Source organism: Sander lucioperca, chromosome 5, assembly GCF_008315115.2.
Source record: "Sander lucioperca isolate FBNREF2018 chromosome 5, SLUC_FBN_1.2, whole genome shotgun sequence".
NCBI lineage: Eukaryota > Metazoa > Chordata > Actinopteri > Perciformes > Percidae > Sander > Sander lucioperca.
The window spans coordinates 34,912,677-34,939,183 of NC_050177.1; the positions used below are offsets into that span (position 1 = coordinate 34,912,677).

The 26,507-nt window shown below is 40.8% G+C and overlaps 1 long non-coding RNA gene across 23 annotated transcripts in view; it reads left to right on the top strand.

Moving 5' to 3' along the window:
• Positions 1-26,507, top strand: part of LOC116040461 — a 103,183-nt gene that overhangs the window by 16,673 nt on the left and 60,003 nt on the right. For 3 of the 23 annotated variants that reach the window (XR_004102695.2, XR_004102686.2, XR_004102697.2), the window contains exon 1: positions 9,655-9,666. The exons of 17 other annotated variants lie outside the window; for them this stretch is intronic. This is a non-coding gene — a long non-coding RNA (uncharacterized LOC116040461). Of the gene's footprint in view, positions 1-9,240; positions 9,308-9,654; positions 9,667-26,507 lie in introns of those variants that run through there. 3 more of the 23 variants (XR_004897351.1, XR_004102680.2, XR_004102681.2) reach the window with 2 other exon arrangements.

The window sequence follows — 26,507 nt, forward strand, 5'->3', positions numbered from 1 at the left end:
ATGGCAACTACGTTATGGTTCAGGTTAAGGATAGATCGTGGTTATGGCAAATACAATTTGGTTAAGATTAGTGAAGGATCATGGTTAGGGTTAGGCTAGACTAAGATTCACAGCCAAAGTACAGCTGAGGATGAAGTCATTAGTTGTTTTTTATTAGGAATTTGGTCATAAATCAAAGTATTGGACACATTTTGACCTGTTGATGGCATTTTATGAAAAGTTGGGATCACAGAAATACAAATCATCATGAGGGTATCATGAATATGTAATTGTGAGAATGTTCTCCCATGTCTGTAAAAGACAAATTACATGTGGAATATCAAGCCAAGTCATTAGCAGGAGTAATCAGATACTGAAGGTGGATAACTTAAAGGTAATTTTGGGAATTACTTTGTTAAGGAAGTGGTACATTTTATTTTATTTATATGGACAACACACATTAATCAACATTTCTGTAAATGTGCCACACTCTAAGAAATATCTGCGTATTAGCAGTTGTATGTCTCTATATTTTAACAGAAATTGTCCATAGAACGTGATTAACAGTCAACAATTTACATTTTGAATTGCATAATTTGTGCCCCGACAACTTTTGTCGGCCAAGGGGGGTTTTGGGAGATTGAATAAGTCCACGTTGTGACACTCTCTACGACACATTTGTTGCTTTTTTCTGCATTTTTTTCACATTTTCAAAAGTTTAATAACTGCTTTGTATGAAAGAATTTTATATAGGCCTTACAAAATGTTCTGTATTTTAACAGTAGCTACACACATATTTTCCGTTTTTTAATTACGGGACAAAGTCCGAGACATGAGCTGCCAGAACTTTTTCTGTTATTTTATGGATTTATTTTTTAGATTAGCCAACCGGCTAATTTTCAAGATAGACTATGAACGGACTCCATTTTGTGTGTGTAACCTTGAGTAGCAGTGGGAACATTTACTTTTCAGAGAAGTAAGGTCAACCTTTTGTCATCCTCCCTCAAAGCATTTATTTTATTTTATTTGTGTCCTTGGGGCCTACAAGCATGAGCTGGTCTTGTCTCAATCACACACATTCTCTCAATAAAACACCTTGGGTTTCTGAAATGTAGAGTGGTGAAGGGATGAGGGTTTTAAATGGAATGATTAAGGGCGCACAGGAAAACAAAGGTGTCCAATGATAACAAAATGTCACTACTTTTTTATTAGCAGTGAATGTTTCAAGCCCTAACTGAGGTGTACACATTTCACAAGCAGTTACTCTACTTAACTATGCCACATTTCCCCTTTCAGTGTCCTGTTTCAGGAAAGACAAAGAAATGAGAGGTGCTATTTTTCAAACTGCTTTCAACATCCACCCAGGGCGGTAATTCTGGGAAATAGGAGACGGCTATTTCCAGCCAAACTAATGTTGTTGAGGGCCTCAGAGAGAGCAGCAACATGCCCTCAGATAAAAAAAGACACAAGACCAAAGTGTCTTGGGAAATTTATAGGGGCCTTACATCATAATTTAATCATATTTGTTTATTTCCTAGTAAAGGGAGTTATGATCTGGGTAAAATCCACCAAGCCTCTCAAAGTATGTGTGTGACACACACGGCGGGTGCATTGGGTTCAAAGAAAAATCCTGTTTACAGTAGGAGCCTGTGTTCTCTAGCGGAGGAGCCTGCGCTACCTGCCATTCTAACATATTTACACTTGTACATTGCAGGGGGAGTACGGAAGCAATTACAAGGCGGTCACATTTGGCTCTGGGTGGAAAGAAAAATAAGCTGGGGAGGCCCAAGGCTAGATCCCATGAGGTCCGAACCGCTACCCTGCCACCTGCATGTGGTTTGATCTACGTTTGTATATTTGTTTTTGAAAACGGCTGTTTTTGGATATTTTATAGATTATATGAATAAAAAAGCATCCTGGGATGCCTGGGTAGCTCACCTGGTTAAGTGTGCATCCCATGTACAGAGGCTCAGTCTTTATTACAGTGGCTGCGGGTTCTATTCCAACCTGCGGCCCTTTCCTGCATTTCAATCTCCCTCTCTCATCCCTTTCATGACTTCAGCTGTCCTCTCAAATAAAGGCCTAAAACGCCCAGAAATAAAAGCATCCTGAAAATTATTAATGGCCATTACTTGGCCACTTTGGAGCAGTGCATTTATTTATTTAACCTTTATTTAACCAGGTATGCCGACTGAGAACAAATTCTCATTTGCAACAACGACCTGGGTAAGACAAGGCATAAACATGCGAGACAACATATAGTTACACAGGACATTTTGCAAAATATAAACATACAAAATACTGCATATAACCGCAGTACAAACTTGTCACAGTGACCATGTTAGCAAACAATGGTAAATGGACTACATTTATAAAGCACTTTTCTAGTCTTAGCTACCACTCAACAGGCTTTACAACAAGCCAGCATTCACACACACACTCATTCACTGGTGGCAGAGGCTACAGGGGCGATAACCATTCACACGCACACTCAAACACACACAGAGATGGCTGTGCCTGAGCAATTCGGGGTTCAGTATCTTCGACGTGTAGAGTGCAGGGGCCCAGGGGCGCCGTATAGGGGGGAAAAGTTAGGACAATTCCAAGGGCCCATGACTGACAGGGGCCCCAAAAAATAGGTAAAAACTAATATAAAATGATTAAACCATTATCATTCAGTATATATATTTCAAATATAATAATAAAATGAATGATCTCTTTGTTTCTACTTGTTTTTGGCAATAAAAGTTAAATATCCCCAATGACCAAAAAGTAAACATCCATATTGACCGACCACCCTCTGACGGTGTTTAGTTGCAGTCAGTAGATGCGCCAGAAGTACAGTGACCACAGTGTTGCCAAGTAACGTTAAATCAAAATCTGGTTTTCAAAAAAGGAAAGAGAGAAAAGAGAGAGAGGAAAGACAAAGGAAAGGCTGTCAAACTGTAACCCAGTTTTTCACCAAGAACGGTGGGTAGCCTATAGTCTGTGAGTGGTATTAACTTGTTGGCTTAATGTCCATAGTGAAATAAGCTAGCTAGCTACAGACTAGTGTTAGCCTACATTTAATCACCATTTAATCAGTGCAGGGAAACGTTTAGCAATATATTTCATATTAAATCATTGTCCCTGCCCCTTTTAGCAGACTTAACAACAGATGAGTCAGCAGCACCCCAGTCTCCCCATAACTGTGCCCCTCCCTGTCCCAGTGAAGAAGGTCAGCAACATTGTGTTCAATGACATGCCAGTTAGCATCATAGCAGGGAGTCTGTGGGGATTTCTCTGTCTCTTTTGCTCTTTTTACCATTACAAAAAAGAAAATGAAATATTTGTTAATGACAGAAATTCAAACACATTAATAACAATTATTTTCTCACATAATGATCATTATGAAATAAAATAAAAAAAAACAACAACCTACTGTCTGTACTGGATACTGGACAGTTGGAAACAGTGAGTAGGTTACCTGAGCCTGCATGTAAGATACAGACAATATTAAAAAAAAAAAAATATTCCAGTTTGATACGTTCATTTAGATTGAATTATGGAATGACATCTATAGATACAGACTTATTCCCATCATGAAGGGCAATTTATATGAGAAGCTTGCACACACACACACACACACACACACACACACACACACACACACACACACACACACACACACACACACACACACAAACACAAAAAAATATATTGTATCTAATGTATGTAATCAAGTGGTGGTGATACAGAACTGTAGGTAATTTGGGTCAATGTTCTGCTGCTTTCATTGTTTTGAGAGGATGTTAATTTATTTTAATTGAAAAGTTAATATATATTTAAGTTTGTTCGTTTTTCTTTTTAAAAAATCTTTCATTAATAATAATAATAATAATAATAATAATAATAATAATTTTGTTAAGAGAATTTTCCATTTTGTCAAATTTTACAATAAAAATACATTGAGACTGTAAAAGATATCCTTCAGCACATTTTTTATGGTTGCTTTTAATGTTGCATCCAATAGTGAACTGCATTCTAGACTTGCATGCATGTACAAATCACCAGCAGTAAATATTGTGCTAGTACTAGTATTGAACTACAAGAAGCAAGACAGTTGCAAGCCTTTAATTAGAGTTATGTAAAGCTTTTGATGGGACAGTTAGGTCCTAGAGATGTGGTGACAACAGCTGCGCAGAGGGGGCCCAATTCGATTTTTTGTCATGGGGCCCAAAATTCCTGGCGGCGCCCCTGCAGGGGCCAGGGATCAAACCACCGACCTTTTAATTAATGGACGACCGCTTTACCTCCTGAGTACAAGTAAAGTTGCGGGCCGTAAAAGAAAAAAATAAGCTAAAAGACGGTAAAGAGCTCCCTCTGGGAACTGCAGACTGGGTGATAAATATTGGTGGGTTCGTCACTACGAGTGAGGAGAACAGTTAAGCTAGTTAGCTATTTTAGTTTCTTCTTTATGTTGATTTGTTATGTACTGTTATGAGCTCCTAGGTTTTGTTGACATGCTCGACCCGAGGCAAAAGCTCTATTTTTGAAGTGGATTTGTAAAAATGCCTTGTTTGTTTGTATATCTGTATTCTGAATAAATAAAAAAATAAAAAAGTTAAGCTAGTTAGCAACTAGTGTTAGCCTCCTCAACCCTAGTAAAAATACTCTAACCCCCTACCTCTAACCTTATCCTTCTAACACTAACATTCCCCTCAGTCAAAAATCGTAACTTAAATCTACTTTAAATCACACCACAAGCCTTGATTAATACATTCCCACGCCAAGTTGTCAGGGTCCAGCTAGAGACATAAAAACTGTCTAACCCTAACCCTGAATATAGAGTGTACACATGTATGGCAACAACAACAATATAATGGACGTTGGGTACTTACTGTATGTGGTGTTTGATTAGAATTGACTTCATTTTAAGGGCTTCCCAAATGCAACTCTTCCATTGAAGGCCCCAATACCTGCTCGGTTCTGTTGTAAATACACTATTTTCATCTGAGGTGAGGTGAGCTGTGTGATGTTTATTAAAAGTGTTCGTGCTGAGTGAAACTTTACTAATAGATGTGACGGTCCTGCGGAGCAGTGTGACATGGGCTGATGAAGAGAGATAGATTTATTCTTTTTTTCTGGCTGTTTCACCTTGAATGCTGGCATGGGGCCAAGCACCACAGGTAGTGTTTATTTTGTCATGAGGCGTGTGAGAGGTGCATGCAAGCTGAAATGAATGTTCTTTGCCTTTGTCCTCTGCCACTGCTCCATCCCTTCATCCTCCAGTCCATCCGTCAGCAGGGCTTTGACAGGTCTGAATGCTCAGGAAGGCTGCTTTCCATTTGGGATATTTTGTCTAAAGAAAATGTCTCGATTTTTGAATAGTAGGATTTTGCAGTTTGATAATAGGAGTTTTGGGCTGCACAGTATTAAAGCTTATATTTGTGCAAGTCATTACTATCTTTAATTTAAATTTTTTTTTTTTTTAAACATACCATTTTTTTATGTGAATCCAAGAATTCCAAGAAGAACCGGTTACGTCAGCTAACAACAGCATCTTGCATTTCAGATGCTGCTTTAGAGCAACAGGCCAAGCAGCGAAAGGCTAGGCTACTAAGTTAATTTGTCCATCTGTCTTTCACATTTTCATTATTTATAATTAGAAGTTGCAATACATTTCATCATATGTTTTTGTTTTGGAAGTTAACTTTTTGTTTTAGACTTGTTTTTGTCATCTCTTTAATACCATAGTGATTGGATGAAGTTGCACCGCTACTTCTGATAGTGAGGTTGTTCATGCATGTATGCACACATAAAATGTGACATAAGTCAGGCTCATTGACAACCAGTATCCATCAATTATATTATACAATTATACAAAATAAAGTCTAACTCTCTTCCAAAGATAGAAGTGGAAGTATGAGGTTTGTTTCACAATACACACAAGTCTAGAAGCAGTCAATCCATTTTGTGTCTTATTTTGTGTCTTGTTCATCATACTTCTAGCCTGTAGTTGCTGAAGTGTTTCGTGTGTAAGCCTACCTAGCCGGACAGATGATTGACATCTGGTAATACATTGTGGAGAAATGTGAGAGACCAGCACAGCAAGAGGAAGTGCAATGAGGGAAGATTGGTGAACAAGAGTGCAGTAAATTAAAATAGAGCTAGAGAGGGGGAATAAGAAGACTACTTTATTTCATGCTGCTTCTCGCCACAAACTATCACCCTCGTGTGACAGGTAATTATTTTGGCGGCCAGCAGACCTCCCCAAAGCCTCCCTGCCAACCCGGTATCTACACTTCTCTCAGGGGGCCATCTGTGCTCAGCTACCCCAGATAAGTGAAAGAAATGTGGGGCAGCCATGCTGTGATGTGATAGGCTTGTCTGGAGCTTAGGTGTGCGTGCGTGCATGCGTGTGTGCGTGCATGCGTGTGTGCGTGCATGCGTGGGGAAGGGCGGGTTCAGTCAATACAGTCAACAGACATCTGCACCCGCTTTGACATGCAGATTTGTGTTGCAGAAAGATTTCATGAAGATGATGTTTTTCCACCACATAGGCATTACCTAACAATAGCACGAGTTGGTCAGACCTTCATATTAGAGGGATCGCTACCACTTATGTTAAGGCAAGTAACTTTTGGGTATAATCTTAAGAGCTAAATCTCCAAAGTAAATGATTTTGTTATGTTCAGGATTTTTTTTCTGAATTTTAGATTTCAAAAATCTGACATGCGATTGTTTTTTGTGTGTCACTCTGCCAATGAGCCTAATTAGGGCCTAATAACACTTACACACAATATTTTATGCAGGGTTAAGTGTGAAATCCATAAAAATTAATTTGTTAGTAGGCATGCATTTGTATGTAGGCAGTGTTGGGAAGGATACTTTCAAAACGTATTCCAATACAGAATACATGCCCACAAATGTAATTTGTAACGTATTCTGAATACTTGGATTACTTCCACATTGAATTGCATTTTATAAGTGTAGGAATGCAGCCATCACATACAGCTTACTAAACAGGCCTATTCTGGTGTGTTTTTCTGTTCCAACTGGCTGAATGTGTACCTGAACAAGCAGATAGATTTTTGTATTGTAGTCCCGAACTGCATACCACAAAAATCTAACCGCAGTCTAAGCTACCACGAGCTAATTTTAGCTAACATTAGCTAGCATGTCAAACGTGGCTAGTCAGTCTTTCAACGGCTCTGGGGCTAGTAAATCAGCACATAGGAGAATGTAAAGTCGCACGTCAACTATAAAATAGCAAGGTGACCAGTAAAACTACAGCAGACGACTACCCCTGGCTAATTAAAAAAATAACTTAATTTGAGATGCTTCTTCAGGTTAGAGGTGGAGTAATTTGGACGCTGAAAGGAGGTTGGTTGCTGGCAAGCAGAGGTTGCACTGTACAGTTATATTTCATTCTTCCTGTTTGTTCTTTAATGTGAAATGATGATGATGATGTTTGAATTTCCAAGATAGATACACATTCCTGCCCTGGCTCTGTTGTGCCGGTTCTGACTCCATTGTGACTGATCACACAAATAGCTAATTTTTTAGTTTTCATATTGGGGCTTCTGGGAAATGCATGGAGTTGCCTTAATTTATTCAGAGAGTGATGGAATAAACTCGTGAAACAGAGAAGTATCGTCACGTAATCCATTGATTTCAACAATGTAACTGTATTCTAACTACCAACTGTAACGGAATACAGTTACTCATAATTTGTATTCTGAGTACGTAACGCTGGTACATGTATTCCGTTACTCCCCAGCACTGTATGTAGGATGTTTTTTTGTATGCATTTGGCATGTTAACCAATCACAAATGATTGTAAATGCTGCCTTTGATCATAGATCTCATTTTAATGCAGCAAATTTGATGATGAAGAAGAAGACACTTTGCCAACTACATTAGCTCCACTCGTTTGGTAAAAATGAAAGGAAATTTAATATAAAAAGTTATAATGCAGAAACCTCTATTTATTTGACAATCTGGAAACATAACAGCTAAGCTAAAATATAAAGGTTAGGTTTTCAAGATTGACACACAGGGTGGATAAGGACATGCTTCAACACCTGCAGATGGCCTCTGTATTTTTATTTTATAGTTTGCTTGTTTGGCACAGCTAGCAGGTCAACACTGCATGGAATCAGCACTCGATGGCCACTTCAGTGGTTTGTCATGCTAATTATTGCAGTGCTTTAGTCACCTTGCTACATGACAACAGCGTGCCGGTTTTTGATGAACAGCATAGAGCTGGGCTGAATTTTAATGGTCCAAGTGCAAAAATCAGGCTTTGAAAGACATGTGGCTTGCTTTCCGCAACGCAAAATGAATGACGGTGTGAATCTGTAGGCATACTGAAAATAACTAATTTGCAAGATAGTAAGATAAAGTCAAATGTTTTGACACTAGTACTGTATATTAGCCTGACAAGCCAGACCCACATCAAGATGTTGGGTCTGGGAACTCACCATTGTCTTTCACATTCCCTCTGCACGCAATAGGATAGCGCTACAACCAGGCAGAGCAACAAAGAAGGTAGCGAAGCTAGTTGATAGATTAAACTTTTGCTGTATCCGGTCGGCAAAACTCTGAACACATCTTCCTTTTTTAAGAATGATTTCAGTGCTGTTCTTTTCTCGAAGAAAAGCTTAACTCCAAGTCTTCCAGAAGACCGCTGTTCCCAGCAGCAGCAGCCATAAGGCCGCCTACCGACTCTATACACAATGTGATTGGCCTGACCAGAGTTTGGTTTTTCCAGCTCGCAAGCCAACGGAGAGTGCCTAGACCCCTCTGGCTGCAAAATAAATTTGCTGCTGCTAGGGTGCGTCTAGATTTCTAGGCTAACTGTATATGAGAGACAGTCATCCTTTCCATATTTGGGACAAAAGGTGAAGTAGTTACTCTATTGTAAATTTGTATGAAGTTCTATTTGTGCTAAAATAGTGTTCCAGTTTTTGTGTTTATAGCATACTGTCTTTGCATCTGTCTGATGTCCTCACTACACAAAGAACGCCTGTTCTTTCAGTTGGCATAAAGTTATGTATGAATGCAAATTATTTAACTGAACTGATGTGCAAAGTCAAACAACAGAGCCGATCGACAAAGTCAAACAAGAAAAACACCACACAATCAAACACAAGACATGCACAAAGTCAAGTCAAAGAACAACAAGAAGAATATGTGTAAACAAAGATGAAACGTGACCGTGATACATGCACATTTTTAATTCCACCACCCGGTTAACAGCCTTTTCTCCCTGTTGAGGTCAGGAAGAAGGTAGTGGATACACCAGGCCAGCACTCAGAGGCTCAGAAGGAGCTTCTACCCTCAGGTCAGTAGGATCCTATATGAGGACACTGCCTAAAGCGGGATTTATGCCTCTGCAGAGGCTCCACACGGAGCTTTCACCGTAGCCTATGAAAGTGGCCTGAAGTTTATACTTGTGTGTTGGTGTGTGCGTCAATCTCTTTAAGAGAATAGCAGGGCCAGCATGTGTGTGTGCATGGAGAATGTGGTAGAGCGAGTGAGAAATTAACAGTGATAAGCTTTGGAGCGAGTACCGACGCTTTCTGACCACGGTTGGAAATCTGTAGCAGGAAAAGTTAACCCTCTCCTTGATTTCATGTTGTTTATGGAGGAGAACAAGTAAATGAGTCGGGGCCACTGCCAAGCGGACCAATCACAGTTGTAGTGATCTGTGTCTCCGTGATGTGTAGTTACACTTTTTAAGAGGTGCATGTCAGGCTACGGCATAGGGTTCGTATCTCCACGTACCTACGTATGTACCCACGGCGTCGTTTTAACGCAGAAGCATAAATTGGCCTTAAATTTAAATTATTTATTTAAAATGTAATAACAATAACTTATTATTATTATTATTATTATTATTATGCTGTTAAACGACAAAACGAAGAAACGCTAGTATAGTACAGAAGGGTATTTTACAACAACATTGAACGCAACACAAGCGTATGGAGCCGGACCCAAACGCAACACTCCCGTCATTGTTGTTTATCCGACAGCGGGAGTATCCATGCTGTCTTAAATTACAGCTGGTCTCCTCTGTGTCTTCAGCTGCAGACTGTTGTACGTCCGGGTGTTGAATCCTTTCCAGTGAAATACAGTCACACTTTACACCGTTTAGCTGTCAGCATTTGTGTTTAAGCAAGCTAACGTTACTAGCTATATAGGCTAACGTTACCTACATCAACACCATAATGAACGATCACTAGGCAGCATAGCGCGGTCTGGTTAGAATCAGGAAAAAGAGGGAGTCAAGGTGGCATCGGTAGGTGCCATTTTAAAGTAGGCGCCATTAGTCTACCGGTCCACCACGTGCAACACAGTATACTGAGAAAACACAGATATCAGGGTGAACAGCACCACTCTCTGGCAGGGAGGGAAACAGCACACATTCAAATACAAAAAAAACATTATGACTCAGGGTCATAACATCCCCCCCTACACCTAAGATCAAACATTTCTTTCCCCAAAGGACCGCGGTTGAGGCTGAACCAACATAAACCTGACAATGCTGCAAAGAAGAGCCTTGGCAGGATCAAATGAGTCCTGACAAACAGCAATCCAGACAAATTGTCTGAAAGCGCTTACCAAGCTAGTGAGGGGCACAACTACACTATTACAATTCTTACAGAACCCATGATAACAGCCACACATTCCCAGAACCACGTTTCGGGCATAGGATAGTCCAGAATATGTGTCAGGGTCATAACAAAGGTGCATGATGAAAATATAATATGCTGAAAGGACACAGATGCAGAACTTGATAAAGAAAGAGTTGTTTGTTAACCTCCGGTGTCTACAGTATATGATTGACAGAGAGCCTCAGAAGCAAACAAACTGGCAGACAGGTGTTCTTACACCAACTTGCTATCATGCATCACACATCAGTCAGTCAGTCAGTCAGTCAGTCAGCTATCAGGTCATCCATCCAGTCAGTCAGTGTTTCATCTGTTCTGTCAGTAAGTTCATGATTCAGCCAAGCAAGCAGCCAGTCAGTCTGGCAGAGAGCAGCAAAGGAACACATAAATAAAACATACTGTAGTGAAGGCTTTAGAAGTATCGAGCTCTTCAGTTCCTCTGGGCAACAGACATCTCATTTTCTCTCTCTCTTTCTCTCAATTTTTCTTATTTAAGACAACTTACTCTCACTGCATTACTTTATCTTTGCTCCCCCTTTCTCTCCTTTGTCTCCTTAGTCGGTTAGTCTGCATCTTATGTGCAGTGTCTTGGGCAGGTTAAAATTAGATAGTATAATATTTATTCTGTTGAATTCTGTTAATTTAGCCATCAGTCTCAGATCTTGCATTCCAGATCACATACTGGAAACAGCCATTTTCCATTTGAAGTTCATTGGGTTCATTGTGTCACGGTACTCCATTTTCTCCTCGGCTGCCATCTCTATTTATTTTACCGCCTTCAGTGGAAAACGTCCTCTCTTGTCCATGTGCCTGTTTCACACACACTTCCTCTCGGCTTCCTCTCTCTGCTGAGCCGTTAAAAAAACACTAACTGTGCCCCTCTATATGTGCAGTATACTGTGGCGACTATAGCGACTTATGAGTTATAGCCCTGCAAGAGACCCTGGAGCTGGAACACACTTAAAGGAAGGGGAGGGGTGAGTGTCTTCCGTTAGTGGTGTACTAGAGGAGGTAACACTGCATTGTGTGTGTGTGTGTGTGTGTGTGTGTGTGTGTGTGTGTGTGTGTGAGAGTGTGTGTACAGTAGGTACAGGGTGTAACATTACCCTGTTAACCCAATGTGTCTGTCTTCTAGTTTCCCATGCTCAATAAGACAGTGCTGATTGATTTAAGAAAGTTAATCAAAAGGTGAAAACATGTCTTGTCATGCCTCAAGTCTTTGAGACGTGACATGCAAGTCAAAAAGCAAGTTTGTCTGGTCCATCAATGCATAGTGTAAAAATGACAATAGTGCAATGACCAACAGCATTCTAACATGTGTTCCTCTGGTCCAGGTAAGCAAATTGTAGTGGGTCCAGAGATTTTGACTAACCGCTTAAAGCACTTTCCTGATGGTGGAGGTAGTTTTTCAGCCAGAGGGCTTTAGTCTTTTTGGGGACAGGGACAATGGTGGTCTTCTTGAAACACCAACATACCGCCAGTTGGTTTGCACACAACTTGAGAGCTCGGCCAAGGATGCCATCAGGTCCAGGTGCCTTTGCGTTGATTAATCCTTTTGAGGGATCAGCACACATCTGCCCTGGGTATTACTAGTGGACATCTGTCCTGGGCCTATTGTACCTCCTCAGACGGGGAGTTTTTTCTCAAAGCATGTATAGAAAGTTCTTGTGAAGTTGTTCATCCAAATCACCCAAGTTGTGCTTTAAGCTTGGCACAGACTTCCCCGTTAACCCAGTGCTTCTGATTTGGGAATGTCCCTATAGTAGTACTACTATACTCAGTACAATGTCATTGATGCATTTGCAGATGTAAATTATATTTTTGTCCTTTCGATAACTCCATACAGCTCGTCCAGTGTTTGGGTGGTGTCATCATGTGGTGGGATGTACACCTGTGTGAGAACGACCGAGGTAAACTCCCTTGGGAGATGATAAGGGTGGCATTGGATAATGAGGTGCTCTAAGTTAGGAGAACAGCCCGTAGAAATGATCTCCACATTACCACTGGTTGTTGATGAAGCAGACGCCTCCCCCCTTGCTCTTCCCCGATGCGATTGTCCGGTCTTGGCAGTGAATGGAGAGTCCCTCTGGAACAATGTCTGACTCTGGGATCGAAAGGTTTAGCCAAGTCTCTGTAAAAAAAATATAACGTTGCATTCCTAGTGTTCTGTTGAAAATTCATACTGCTCCTGAATTCATCCAGCTTATTATCCAGTGACTGGACATTTGCTAGAACAATACTCGGTAGAGGAGGCCAGTTTTCATGTTTCCTCTGCCTGACCAGGACGCCGGCCTGCGACCCTCATTTCCTTTGTGTCCTCCATATTCTAGGTCTATTGCCTATTGTTTGTTGGTCGTGGTGAAAGGTGCTGTCCACCAATGATCTAATGACCACAACAAACCAATATTCACTTTACCTTTAGCTCTGTTTTGGTCTCCACCATCTCCTGAATAAAGTATTTATGTCTTTAGATGTTCGACTTTTTTTCTTTTGCTAACATTAGCTGTGTTTATCTACCTGGTGGTGCTGAACAGGTTACGTATGGTGGGTTATCTTGGCAGCTGAAGACAATGGGCTAGAGGAGGCGTGCGCTATATCTGGGTGATATATCTTTTTAGGTTTATTACTATGACGGATCCTTTGCAGAGTAATTTAATTCATTGTTAATGTAAAAAATATTGATTATTAACAAGTAAAGTGTTAGTGATTGTAACATTTTCTAACAAGAAAAGTAAAATATTTAACTGAAAAAGTAAAAAGTTTTTTTGTAGACGCCTACAAAAAAAAATGGCTAGACTTGTGACCTATGACTAAGAGACTTTTATATTTTTTTGACGCACTCTAAAGTGTTGTACTGTGGAAGTAAAAGTACACAAAACAGGAAGATAGGAGCGAGGGAACTTTTGGTGCTGTAACTGGGTGGTAAAGTAGAAGAAGAGCACTGAAACCCACAACTAAACAATATCACCTGACTCCTCTTCTCTTCTCTCCTCTCCTCTCCTCTCCTCTCCTCTCCTCTCCTCTCCTCTCCTCTCTTGCTGTTCTTAATGCCATTACCAACCAGTACTGTGGACCGCACTGGACAAAGAAGACAGCATTGAGGAGGAGGGGGGAAAGAAAAACACCTGGCAGTTGTGGCGCAAACTCGACCGAATAATGAAAATACAAAATGAATGATCACCACGCTCTGGGCGTTCGCATCCCTCACTCAAAAAAAGAATGAAAAAAAACTTTGTTGCTGGATTACTGTGCAAAAAATCGGAAAATGAATGACATACACACATTCAAAGACAGGGAGAGGGAGAATGTGGCGGACAAAAGGTGAGCACGGTTTGCCGATCTTACCCCTTCCATTCATCTATCCCTCCCTTTATCACCCCCTTCCACCTTCCCCTCTGTCCGCTCTGTCATTCTCTCTGTCCCCTCTGTGCTCTTGCCTTTGTCTGGGTCCGGCCAGAGTCTGGCGGACCCAGACAAAAGAATTCTGCCTGTCATGGAGAAAGAGCAAAGGTCTTTGCTCTCCGGGGGGTGGGGGTGGAGGGGTGGCTGGGTGTCAGGGTTGGAAAGGCATTGTCAAAGCCGTGGCTATCCATTGTTGTTTCTGATCTGACGCCTACCTCGCCCATCTCTTCTGTCTCAGATTTCCTTGTCTGTCCACCTTTTCCCTGGGCCTCTGTCTTTTTCGGGAGCGAGGGATGGGAATATGGAAAAAGGGAAATGCGGCAGATGTCTGGCATGAAGCTGTTTGCCTGTCTAGTGCTGTGGCTGCTTCAAGCTTGGTGGCGTTCCGCGCAGTGTGCTCCTCCTCCTGTGGCGCTGGTTGTTAATACCCCAGGGGAGGTGCTGTTGCCTCCAGTGATGGTGCAAACTTTGGAGTATGTGTCTTTGTCTTTGAGTGATGTAACATTGCGCCATTTTGTAAAAGGTAACTTAAGTTAAGGTTAGTTAAGTTAACTTAAGTACATTAACTCAGGTATTATGGGTGCAGCGGATCACAAAACACACGGTTTGGATCGTATCACGGTTTTGAGTCACGGATCGGATACATTTTCGGATCAGCACAAAAAAGGGTCTGTACCCGGCTCTAAGCCCCTATTCTCGGGTAACTCAACTACCAACTGATACGATGGAGCTCTGTAGCCAGCGTCTGTACCCAGCAATAAGTCCCCTATTCTTGGGTAACTCAACTACCAACTGATACGATGGAGCTCTGTACCCGGCTCTAAGCCCCCGGCTCTCGGGTAACTCAACTACCAACTGATACGATGGAGCTCTGTACCCGGCTCTAAGCTCCCGGCTCTCGGGTAACTCAACTACCAACTGATACGATGGATTTCTGTAGCCTGAGTCTGTACCCGGCAATAAGCCCTCTATTCTCAGGTAACTCAACCACCAACTGATACGATGGAGCTCTGTAGCCGGCGTCTGTACCCGGCTCGTAGCTCCCTATTCTCGGGTAACTCAATTAGCTACTGCCGTTGATACGATGAAGCTTTAGCTGGCGTCACGGCTTTTCGAGTTCTTCCACTCGTCCAGTAGACATTACCGCCTCTATTAACTGCTTTTAACATGCTCTGTTCACGTGACCATACAATAGATTTGAATATGAGCTGTTTACATGAACAGAAAATTTAATTTAATTTTTTTTTTTATTATTATGGTTAAACTTTGCAATTAATCCGCGGCTCACATGCTTTCCCGAATCGTGAGTGTTGAGCCATATGGACCACGAATATGGTCCATTACACCACTATCAGGTATTGTACTTAGTAGTAGTACTTAGTAGTACAATATTGAGGTACTTCAGTATTTCCATTGTATGTTATTTTATACTTCTACTCCACTCTATTTCAGAGTGAACTGTTGTCCTTTCAACATCACTACATTTATTTGACAGCTATAGTTTTTTATTAGATTACGTTTTTTAAAACATTTAATAAGCGTAATAGAATACATTGTTAAAGATTAAGCCAGTGTTTTCCAACCTTTTTAGCCTGTGACCCATCCCATAAATACTAGTTGGAGCCCTCTCTAAACTTCTCAGATTTTGCATTTGAATAACTTCTTGAGCTAAAGTTTTCCAAATAATATAGAATTCTTTTTATAGAATATGGAAAAGTATGGGTATAAATTTGGGTTGCAGAACTTTTTCTTCTTTCTTATTCCATTAATTATCTCAAAACCCCTCACATTTATCTTGTGACCCTTTGCAGGGACCAGACCCCTCGGATGGGAACCACAGGACTAAACTACTTAATTGTATATAAAACCTCAACCAGCTGCAACAGTAAAATGCTGCTTATGCATTGATCCTTCAGTGACATCTATATTGCAATATATGATAAAATATCAGTTTTTCTGCATGTCGAGATCTTTTACATTTTGATACTTTAAGTACATATTGTTGCTAATACTGCTAATACTTTGCTGCTTTACTTTTACTTAAGAAGGGTTTTGAATGCCGGACTTTTACTTGTAATATCATTTTGTATGAGTTACTTTTACTTAAGTAAAGAATCTGAATACCACCAACCAGTCATAGATTTATTTAAAAAACAAAAATTACAACATTTTTATTTATTCATTTAACTGTCCACTTAATTTCTCTGGGGCTTTCAGCCACGTCAGAGTTAAGATCATTTTTATCTACCTACTGTACATTATATTCTGATACCAGGTATGTAAAGTACTTTTTGGTGGATACTGCAAAATTCCTTTTATTGTATTTGTATATTTTTCTCTCTCTAAAACAGTCACTTTTATTACAAACAGTTATCAGAAAGAACCTTAAAAAAACACATGTCAATACTGTATGTGTGTATTTGTATTTCTTTATAATATTGCAGGGGACATGGCCGTCATGTCCTCAATGGTAGCTATAGCTCTTTTAAGTATAAAGAACATTTTAATCCATAACCGCAGATAACCGCCCCATGATCTTTTAAAAATATACTAGATGTCCCTTTGCTTTGACAAGGTTACAGTAACATGACTTCCTGCTGTCAGCATGCATTTGTGCAACAGTCTTTCCATTTGAAAGGTTTGGGGAAATCTTGGTCAAATGTCAGTCAGTCTGTTGTCAAATGACAGTCAGCTCTCAGAGACAAACGTTCAAACTATGACTCAGCCTCTCTGTGATTTTACTGGAGAGTACAAACCAGAGCTGACAACTGCTCACTGTGTTGAATGATTAGTTGAATATTGATGCTGAAGCTGTTTACCATATATTGATGATATTCAGAAATATAACCCGTGCTGTGTCATGATTACGCTCAAACACATGGAATGGAGGACAAATGTGTCCGATTTTAATGTAGTTAAAGATTCTCACATCCCTAAACCTTTATTCTGGTGTTGTTGCCTCTGCATATTTCCCTCTTTTGCGACGATTGTTGCTATGCAGCAGTCTGGGGACAAATTGATTATTCAGTCCGGAGCCCAGACAGCCAATTGTCTCCTGTACGGCTTTGATTTGCTGAAATGTCATTCTGACTGATGCCAGTGGGGATAATTTTCTCAATGTCACAGTAAACAATAAATATTTACTGAGTGTGAATTGTCAGCGGCTAAATCTGATTCAAATGGTAATATTTGTATCAAAGTGGTCTGGAAAATAACCAGCCGGAACGTTATATAAAAATGGAAAAAAAAACCTTTTCTATGTTTAGTAGTTTCTTAATCTCATATGGATGGGTCTGTTTTCTGTATTTTTAAACTGACAGAATAGTGAGTTTGATGACACAGGTTTGTAGAGACACTACATTTATTTTCTGTATTGTTACAAATTATAACTTTTGACAAAATTGCACAATTTTCTTATTATGAACCTTAATATGCAGTGTTAAAACAAACCAGTTATTGTATAACAGGTACCAAATTTCCCACTTTCATTAAACATTATAGGTATATGGCATACATACTTAAGAGCTGATGAAGTGACTTTCAGTGATTTCTAAATGTCTCATAGCTCTGTCTGTCTGTCTGTCTGTCTGTCTGTCTGTCTGTCTGTCTGTCAGCATGAAGTCTGTGCAGTCCTTGGCTGTACTGTAGTTTCTCTTTTGTACCAGCAGATGGGGAAAGGAAACATCTTAATGGGATGAGTGTAAGTATGTACAGGAGCATATGGGAGATGATTGTAGGGCTCACAGTGTCTCCTGTGACTGCTCGCCGGTTTGCTGTTGTTTTATGAGACAAAACTTGTGGCGGTATGGTTGATGGCAAAATCGAGGATATTTGAATAAAAAAAAAAAAAAAAAAATGCTTAAGTTCTTAAGTGATTTTTCTGTTTTTAGAATTAAACTGATGTTGCAGATTACTTGTTAATGTTCTCAGGAAAGAAAAAAGTATAAAATTGATATATATATAATTCAACTTTGTTGTAGGCAGTAAAATGTATACATTTTCACGTTGAATTATTGTTTTGTAAATGTTCATGATAAAAACTTTCTTGCAAACAGTTTCAGTACAAACCATTCTTGATTTTTAAAAGTTAAGAAACGTTTTTTTCTTCTTGTTGACTTCTATCTTTATGGCATATGAATCAAGTAAAATCTTTCAAACTTACTTATTTAAATTATAATTGACTGCAATCTGAAAAGGTTTGTTAGCTTCTCTCTAAACAATTTAAGAAACAGCATTTACTTTAAAATGGCAACACAAGAACTGCATGTTATTTAGCATGAAATATTAACGTTATATATATATATAACCATTTTGTAATTGTCATATATCTACTATTGTCCTTAACTAAATCAAAAAGTAAAGTATTGTTATATTATTATTTGATTGAAATCTTATATTGATCATCATTTCTGTCTTTTTCCTTTAATTTGAAAGCACCAGACCCCAAATGCCCTCTACAAAAACTTTTATTTTTATTTAAGATTTATTAAACCCCCTCCATATTTTCAAAAGTTTGGAAATTACATACATTATCAATGCAGGTCAAATCCCATCCAGAATGATGCAAACACTTTCAAATTTCATCTTAAATCCTTTGATTTCAATAATGGACGTGCCACACGGTTGATGAAGTTTATGGTTGATTTAAATAGCGTTGGAAAGAGGAGGGGGAGATGGGGGGGGGGGGGGGGATCACGTTACTCCGGTGCTTTAGAAGCGCACTATACAGCTACAAGATAAGCGACACACACACTCTCCCTCACTCTACACACACACACTCCCTCCCTGAAACGAGTGTCTCTGGGAGATGATTTCCTTCCCTGCGCGTCGTCCCCCTCGCGCACCCCCTTTCTCTGGGCCCCCGCCCCCCTCCTCTCTGCTACGCAGTGTAAACACAGTGTTCCAGAGGAATGTTGGACTCCTTGACCTCCACTGCAGTTCACTCGGTTCAGCCTGGCCGCGCTGTGCTCCAGCATCAGCAGCAGCAGCCCCCACCTCCCCTCCCCATCTCCCCATTACCTCCCCCTCCAGAGCCCCTTCACTTCACTCTCTCTATTTTTCCCCGCCTTGCCTTGCTCCTTCTCCTTGTCTCGACTCTCCTCCTTTCTCCTCATTTTTTCTTACCCCCTCTTTTTTCTTCCTCTCCTTGTCCATCACCTCCCCCCCCGCCCCCCACCCTCTCTTTTCCTTTCCCTTGTTCTCTCCCTATTTCCACTTGTTTCGTTTAAATCGCAGTCATTTCGTAGCATAGCGGTGGATGGTGTCTCTTTTTTTCCTCTTTCTGGTTTAGTTCACATACTTGATTGGCACATCACAATCCAAACTGAGAAAACCTGCAGCTGTAGTGAAACCACCATGTAAAAGATTGAGAACATGTAGTCGGTGTAGTAACTATATTCTACACGGAAATGTGACAAATGCACTCAAATACACACACCTTGCTTAGATGCAGCATCCCCCCCCCCAACCCTCTTCCACCTCAGCCCATAGTGGACTGCGGTTCCTAGAAACAGGAACCGAGAGCCAGAGGCTTTAGTGTCCCTGCACCGCGAGGTGTCTGAGGGAACAGAAAGCAAAGGGTTACAAGTGCATCTGGCCGCTCGTTGGTTTCATTACCACGGTGACAAGATGGCCAGAGCAGACATGCTGCTCGCAGTTTTCCCTGACTGTGCCATTTTCAACGGTTCAGGGGGTTTAATTGCTGCAGGATAGAGCAGATTATAAATACATGCAGCCGGTCATCGCAGGTCGTGCTGAATGAGAACGTCTGAGGGAATCAGAGACTGTTTGTATATTTGTAATAGATGCTGCTAGTGCTGCAGGGGCTGCACGGGGCTGCACGGGGCAACCGTGTCCCAGCCGGCAAATCAGGCAATCAGTTTTATTGCTGTCTGTCTGTCTGTCTGTCTGTCTGTCTGTCTGTCTGTCTGTCTGTCTGTCTCTCAGCCTGCCAGCTAATCTGACCTGCAGGGTCAGCAGCCAGCCAGCCAGCAGATAAACATGGCTAGTACGAATATAGATACATCAGAGGAGAGAGCATTTGTGTATGTGTGTGTGTGTGTGTGTGTGTGTGTGTGTGTGTGTGTTTGTGTGTGTGTGTGTGTGTGTGTGTGTGGGGGGGGGGGGGGGCTCTTTCAGATCATTTTTTGCATGCAAATCCGCTCAAACACAAAAGCATTGGAGCAAATTCATGCATTTACATTTGAATAGACAGTTTTACATCTTTATATTAATTTGACACAGCGAGGTGCAGACCAGTGTCAGCCTGAATTCAAGCAATGCTACACGTTTTTTTTAATCTATTGCTTAAAAAAAGTAGCAATACCACAGTGTAGAAATGTTCTGGTATAAGCTGAAGTGCAGCATTCCAAATTTTACTTAAGTAAAAGTACACAAAATGCACTTTGTGTAAACAGTTAACCCATAATTGGGTTGGTGCTATATTGAATTGGGTCAGTTTTGACACAGTGACTTTTAGTAGTGTGCTTTAATATGTATATATCTTATATATAAAAGTATATATTATATGTATATATAGTATATAAGAGATGGAATCATTCTGAGAATACTGTTTTGAAAAATGAGTTAGAAAGTATACAGAATTCATTGCTTTTTATTGAAAAAATGGATACTTATACTTCATAATCATAGATGGGTAAACATGAAAGACTGTATTTTATTCTAAAAAAAATGGTTGTAATATTGCATGTTTTGTGTTTTATGGTCATTTATGGAATATATCTCTAGTACAGTTGTTATCCACTGAGAGTAAATATGGTATTTATAATTTAAAGGATGATGATAATATTGTTTTGTATACTTGGTAATCATGTTGAACTATAGGTCACATGACTGATCACTTTACTGGATATCAAGGACCCTATACATATTTTCTACTTTACTTTTTATTCTTTTATGGGTTCCTTGCTGTACATAAATAAACAAACTCAAATGGAATTGCATTTGACTCGTAGAAAATGAGCACTGATTTCAAAACCTGAAGGGTTAAAAACACACTCAACCAAAACTCATTAAAACAGATTTTATTTTCTGCACACTAAATACACACTTCAGTTTATATTGTCTGGTCATTTATGGTTCAAAAACATCCTGTTTCTGTGGTTCAAAAACTGCACACAAATCCGAGGTATTGAGTCAGTTTTCTTCCTCCTCATCGTCTTCTGCATCATCAGCCTGACTTAATTCTGTCTTGTGATCCTCTCTCCATTACCATTAACCTTAACTGGAGCTTTTCCCTATCTTTCTTTCTGCTGGGCCGGCGGCTCTTCCTTCCTGCTTTCTCCTCAGTGATTTGAGACCGTCCTTGTGTTCGCCCCGACTCCTTTTATTTGCCTACATAAATCCCAAACGCCATGTGATCAACCAGTTGCTATATATGTAACAGTTATGTATTAATCTTCTCTTAGATTGTGATCCTTGTACTGTAGCTGGGAGCATAAGAGGATCGTCAATTACTCGGGTGGCGTAATTGTTGCACATAGATAATAAAAAACAATGCTGGTGGAGGAACATGTGGTTGCTTGCTCATTATGCTGACAGGAAAGAGGAACTTGGCTGACCTCTGCTGGGCTCTGACAGGCAGTGTTGCAGATGTTGATTACGGTTTATGATTTGATCCAGGATGTATATTAATTCTCGAGCTTCCCCTGACTTCTATTAAACGCACAATGGCTACGGGGATCATTAGAGAGTCTGTGCATCCTGCTGTTAACCCAGCAAAGAGCATCAGTTTACCAGCAGTAAATATGGAGTAATTTTTGTAATAAAACAGCAGGCTTCTTGAATATAATAATGTACATGCAAAAAATATACATTATGCAGGATTTCTAATTGGGAGTTTGCATGTGGAACGCCATCATTGATCACATACACAAGAAAGAGAGCAGAATCCGAGAGACTTTACTGAAAAGTGAAAAGAAGAATGATGGAGGGAGAGCAAGCAACACAGTGAGTGAGTGAGTGAGAAAGAGAGAGAGAGGGAAGCAGATGGCTGGAAATATAGCCTGCTAAATTATTCATCTAGGCTGGAGTCTGGAGATAGATAGATGGATAGGAGCTGGCATGGACACCTTTATTAGGATTCCAAGAGCTGGGAGGAGAGTGGTTCAAAATACTGTGATTGCCTTTTGAGACTAAGAAAAGTAAATGCATCAGGCCTGGGAGCAGCTATTTGCCGGAGGAATTAAACATCTTGTATTAAATGAAACTGCGAAATAAGAACTGATATGTTCATATACCGAACTTGTGAAGCCTAAAAATAAGTTTTAGCCAGTCATAGAAGTGAGTTGTTTCAACTGCAGTAATGTTTTCCTAAAGCCAATGCATGTATAGTGTAACAATTAAGAAACAAACTGAGGGAAAATCTTTTACAAATGCCTGTAGTCGACTCCATATGAGGTGATCCAGGATGCTGCGTGTCTGGAAAAACGCTGGGACGCTCAAAAGTCCCAGCTGCCCCTGACAGTTTGGGTTTCAGAACAAGTTGTCTCAACAGTGAGGTAGAATAAAAATGAAAAATGGCGAAGAGGGGAAACAACCCGGTTCGTAAAATAAGATTTGTGGTATGCGTCTGTGGTGAACGTCTAATGCAAGTCCGGGAGTCCTTGACTGGGTTTTTTAGGGTGTCCGATTTTACTGAGGAATGGATGAAGTTCCAGACTATAATTCATCAGAATGTCTTCCTCTGACGAGGATATCTAATTTGAATCTTGTAATTGTAGTAATTTCCAATCTTAACACTGTACCATGTATCTAAAATGTTTGCATCGAAAACCTTTATTTACCTTGAGATAGCTGTTGTTTGCTTCATTTCCCCCTCAGTTCAACATATGGAAACAGTAAATATGCTCCCTCCATGTTCTATTTTTCCTCTTCGCTTTGTGCATCATGTGCATCATATATGACTCTCCCAGATTCATAGACACACACAGACACAGATGCACACACACTCCTGAGTGGAGGGCTGCGGGGAAATAGAGCAGAGAGGAAGCTACGTGCCTTCGCCAAGCAAGGGCTGTCTGGTGTCATGGCAACCGGTGCAGATTACCCCACCCTCCATCAGTCAGAGAGAGAGGAGAGGAGAGAGGAGAGAGGGATGGGCACACACATGTATACAGTACACACATACGGGAATGTATGGAGACACACATCAAATTGTTACACAACATCCAAAATGCTTTTACAGGGTTTTCAATTATTTGACATTTTAAATAATCAGTTTCAATGTATAAACTGGTGCTTGTCAGCTTTTAAAATGTTTTCTGCATTAGCGATATTGTCTCCAACCATAGCAGTAAACACAAAAAACCCCTATTCGACAGGCGAGCACAAGGAGACAGCAGAGGTAGCAAGGAAGCGAGAAAGAAAATGAGCAGGGAGGGAATTTAAAAGGTGAGCGATGATGAGAGTGGTGCAGGGAGAGGTTGAGATGTGTGAAGGGGCCATAAACATATAGTAGAGCTAAATACGTCTGGGGGATATACTGTTATTAAAAGTAGTTAGGTTATCCAATAAACAGCTTTACTGTGGGGGTGGACAGTTTGCAACGTGTTAACGCGTTTCACGCCACCAGAGTCCTACTGAAGGGAATATAGCGGGACATATTATTCTCTAAGTGTGTATGTGTGTAGGTCAGTGCTGCAGCCTGAGAGGAGAGGAGGGATGCTGGGCAGGAGGAGAGCAGAGGCAGTGATACATGCACGAGCTGACATCAAGAGAGGGGGGAAGAAAAGGGGAAGAAGAGGAGAGAAGATATTAGAGTCTGCATGAGGCAAAAACAGGGTAGTTGGAGATTTTTTAGGCAAAAAAGCAAGAAAGATAGGGTGTGGAGGAGATAAATGGCACTAGCATGAAGAGAGGAAAAAAGGGATGGGGGGTGGGAGAAAAAGAAGGGAGGCAGAGACAGAAAAGGAAGGAGGAGGGGGGAGGGAGCTGAGGCCATTTGAGGATATTGACTGCGGCACAGGCTTAGCCATCGTCCACAGTTACATCACAGCTGAGCTCAAACTCAGGATGAACCACTCCTCTCTCTCTCTCTCTCTCTCTCTCTCTCTGTCACTGTCTCTTTCTTTGTTTCTGCCAACCTTAAAGCGCTTCAAAGCCAACTTTTGACCGTATGGCAATCAAGCAATGTAGACTGAGCATGTGCAATAGGATCTATCATTATTTTAATGGAATACACCAGGACGGGATCCAGAGCAGTCGTTTTCTCGTTGGCTTCCTTTGTCTTTGTGCTGCAGTCATCATCGGTAGCAGCAACATGGTTGTAATCAGCCTCATTAAGACTCTTGTACACATTGTAAACAAGGCGCCGCACTCATTTGATAGGATGTGTCCTCCACAGAGGAGCAGTCAGTGATTAGAAATCAATTAGCATTACCGCCATGACCATGGTACTGCACATAAAGTAAATCTGTCTTTAATGAAATAGCCACTCAGCGTCAGCAGGCCTATGACTTTGAAAAGATGAGCATTAAGAATATTAATTTGTTTACAACTTTTATTTATGCAGTGAAATCTGACTTAATGTTTTGCTCTTTTACAGCATCATTCTGCCTCAAACCTTTATAGTTGCACGCAGTCTATACCAGCTCTGCAGGAGCAGTCAGGGGTTCAGAACCCTGCTGCAGGGCACCCTGATATTATGTCAGTGTATGGAATGGTACTAATTTACCTTCCTTTCTCTAACTTGTGGATAATTTGGGAATTTGAGGCAATGTCACTTCCCATTTTCCACTGTGCTGCGTTCCGGCTGCACAGCGGTTTTATCTCGTCCTCCGCCATGCGCCATACCACACCGGGAGCGTCTCAGAAGCGGAGCGTCTTGCCTGCCCGACTCACAGATTTGGTCTCTACAAGTACTTGAAAGAACAATCACATGTTTATTAGCTAGCATCTACCTTCCACTCCAAGCACTTAAAATCCATGCCTTATGATTTCTAAAGTTGTCCTTATAAAAAGGATGTGTGATGTCTATTATGTTTTTCCACCTCCAAAATGAATCTCTCATCATCAGTGGTGTTGTAGAGGAGATGTATGTGATATTGGGGGTGTGTTTTGGTAAATTGACTGGATGCTCTACCTGTTTCACTTCCTGCTGTCCAAACGGCCCCTGGCTTGCATGAAAATAGACCTGTCGCGTATCTTTAGTGGAGCGGACAGCCGCTTCACACGCGCTTCTGTGATGCGCCGTGTTGCAGGTGGTGGAATATCAAGCATGGACTTGAATGGCCTCGAGACGGTCATTGCGCCTCTGGAACGCAACGCAGACGCAACCGGTGGAAAATAGTGTTAAGTCCCACTAGGCTCTACCTGTAACCTGCAAATAATTCCACATGAAGCATTATTTTCCTTCAAAGGTTGGCTCACTTTTCTTTCATTTTCAAGGTCTGCGGTTCATTTGTCATTGTACAACACAGGCCTTCATAAAATCTAAACAAAACCAGTAGTGCATTTCTCTAGTGCATTTTTAAAATTTGCATCAGGAGAAATGTAAACAGCAGCAACAGAAACACTGTTGGTAAGTGTATCTCAGAAATAAAATGGATAGAAAGGCCATTTCAATTTAAATCAACGTAGCAGAATGTTCAGAGCAGCAGCCATTTTATTTGTACCATAGCCATGGTACTTCCATATAAGCCAAACTTCCGGCAAGTCGTGGAGGTGAGGTTTTGCAGTAACGGACAAACAAGCCGTGGAGTAGTAACATTACGAGGCAGAGAGCCAGCCGCCAAATGAGTCAAATTAACTTAATACTTTATCCGCACAAAGCACATTGCTTCCTCACATGAGTGACAGCTTTATTTGACTCGTTTTCTGTGAACGATGTGGCAAAGGGGTAAGGTGGAGTTAGCAAGCTAACGTTAGCCAACTAACAGGTCGTCCAGTGGCTGGCTGGCTAACTGGTTCCACCGTGCTTTTATGCTGCATTAGTTACAGAGAATGAGATAACAACAAATTAAAACAAAAATGTAGCGAAGCTCATGGGAGCTACTGGTCGCCACATCTGCATGCACTGTTGTAATTGCCAGGAAGCAGCAGAGAATGTCTTGCTCTGGCTTTACCTTCAATAAGAAAGCTTAATTTGTAAGGATGTACTGTTGTGACTTTCTCTCTCCAGTTGCCAATACTTCAACTCAGGGTATCTTCTCATACCTATCACCGATCCAATACCACTGCTCTTTTTTTCCCCAAATTTAAAATCTACACCACACTGTGTGGAACTCAATGGAATTTTTTTTTTTTAAATTTACGAAGAAGGCAATGCAATTGGAATGTGACACATAATACATATGGAGATGGCTTGGCTCACGTGATCAGATCTCAGTCAGGTTTAAATGCTGTCTGTACAATTGGCCACATTCTTCCAAAAAACGTCTACCACCCAAAGGTCACCCAACTCCCAGGGCCAGACTAATCTTGCCCAGACAATTAGTTACTTAGGAATTA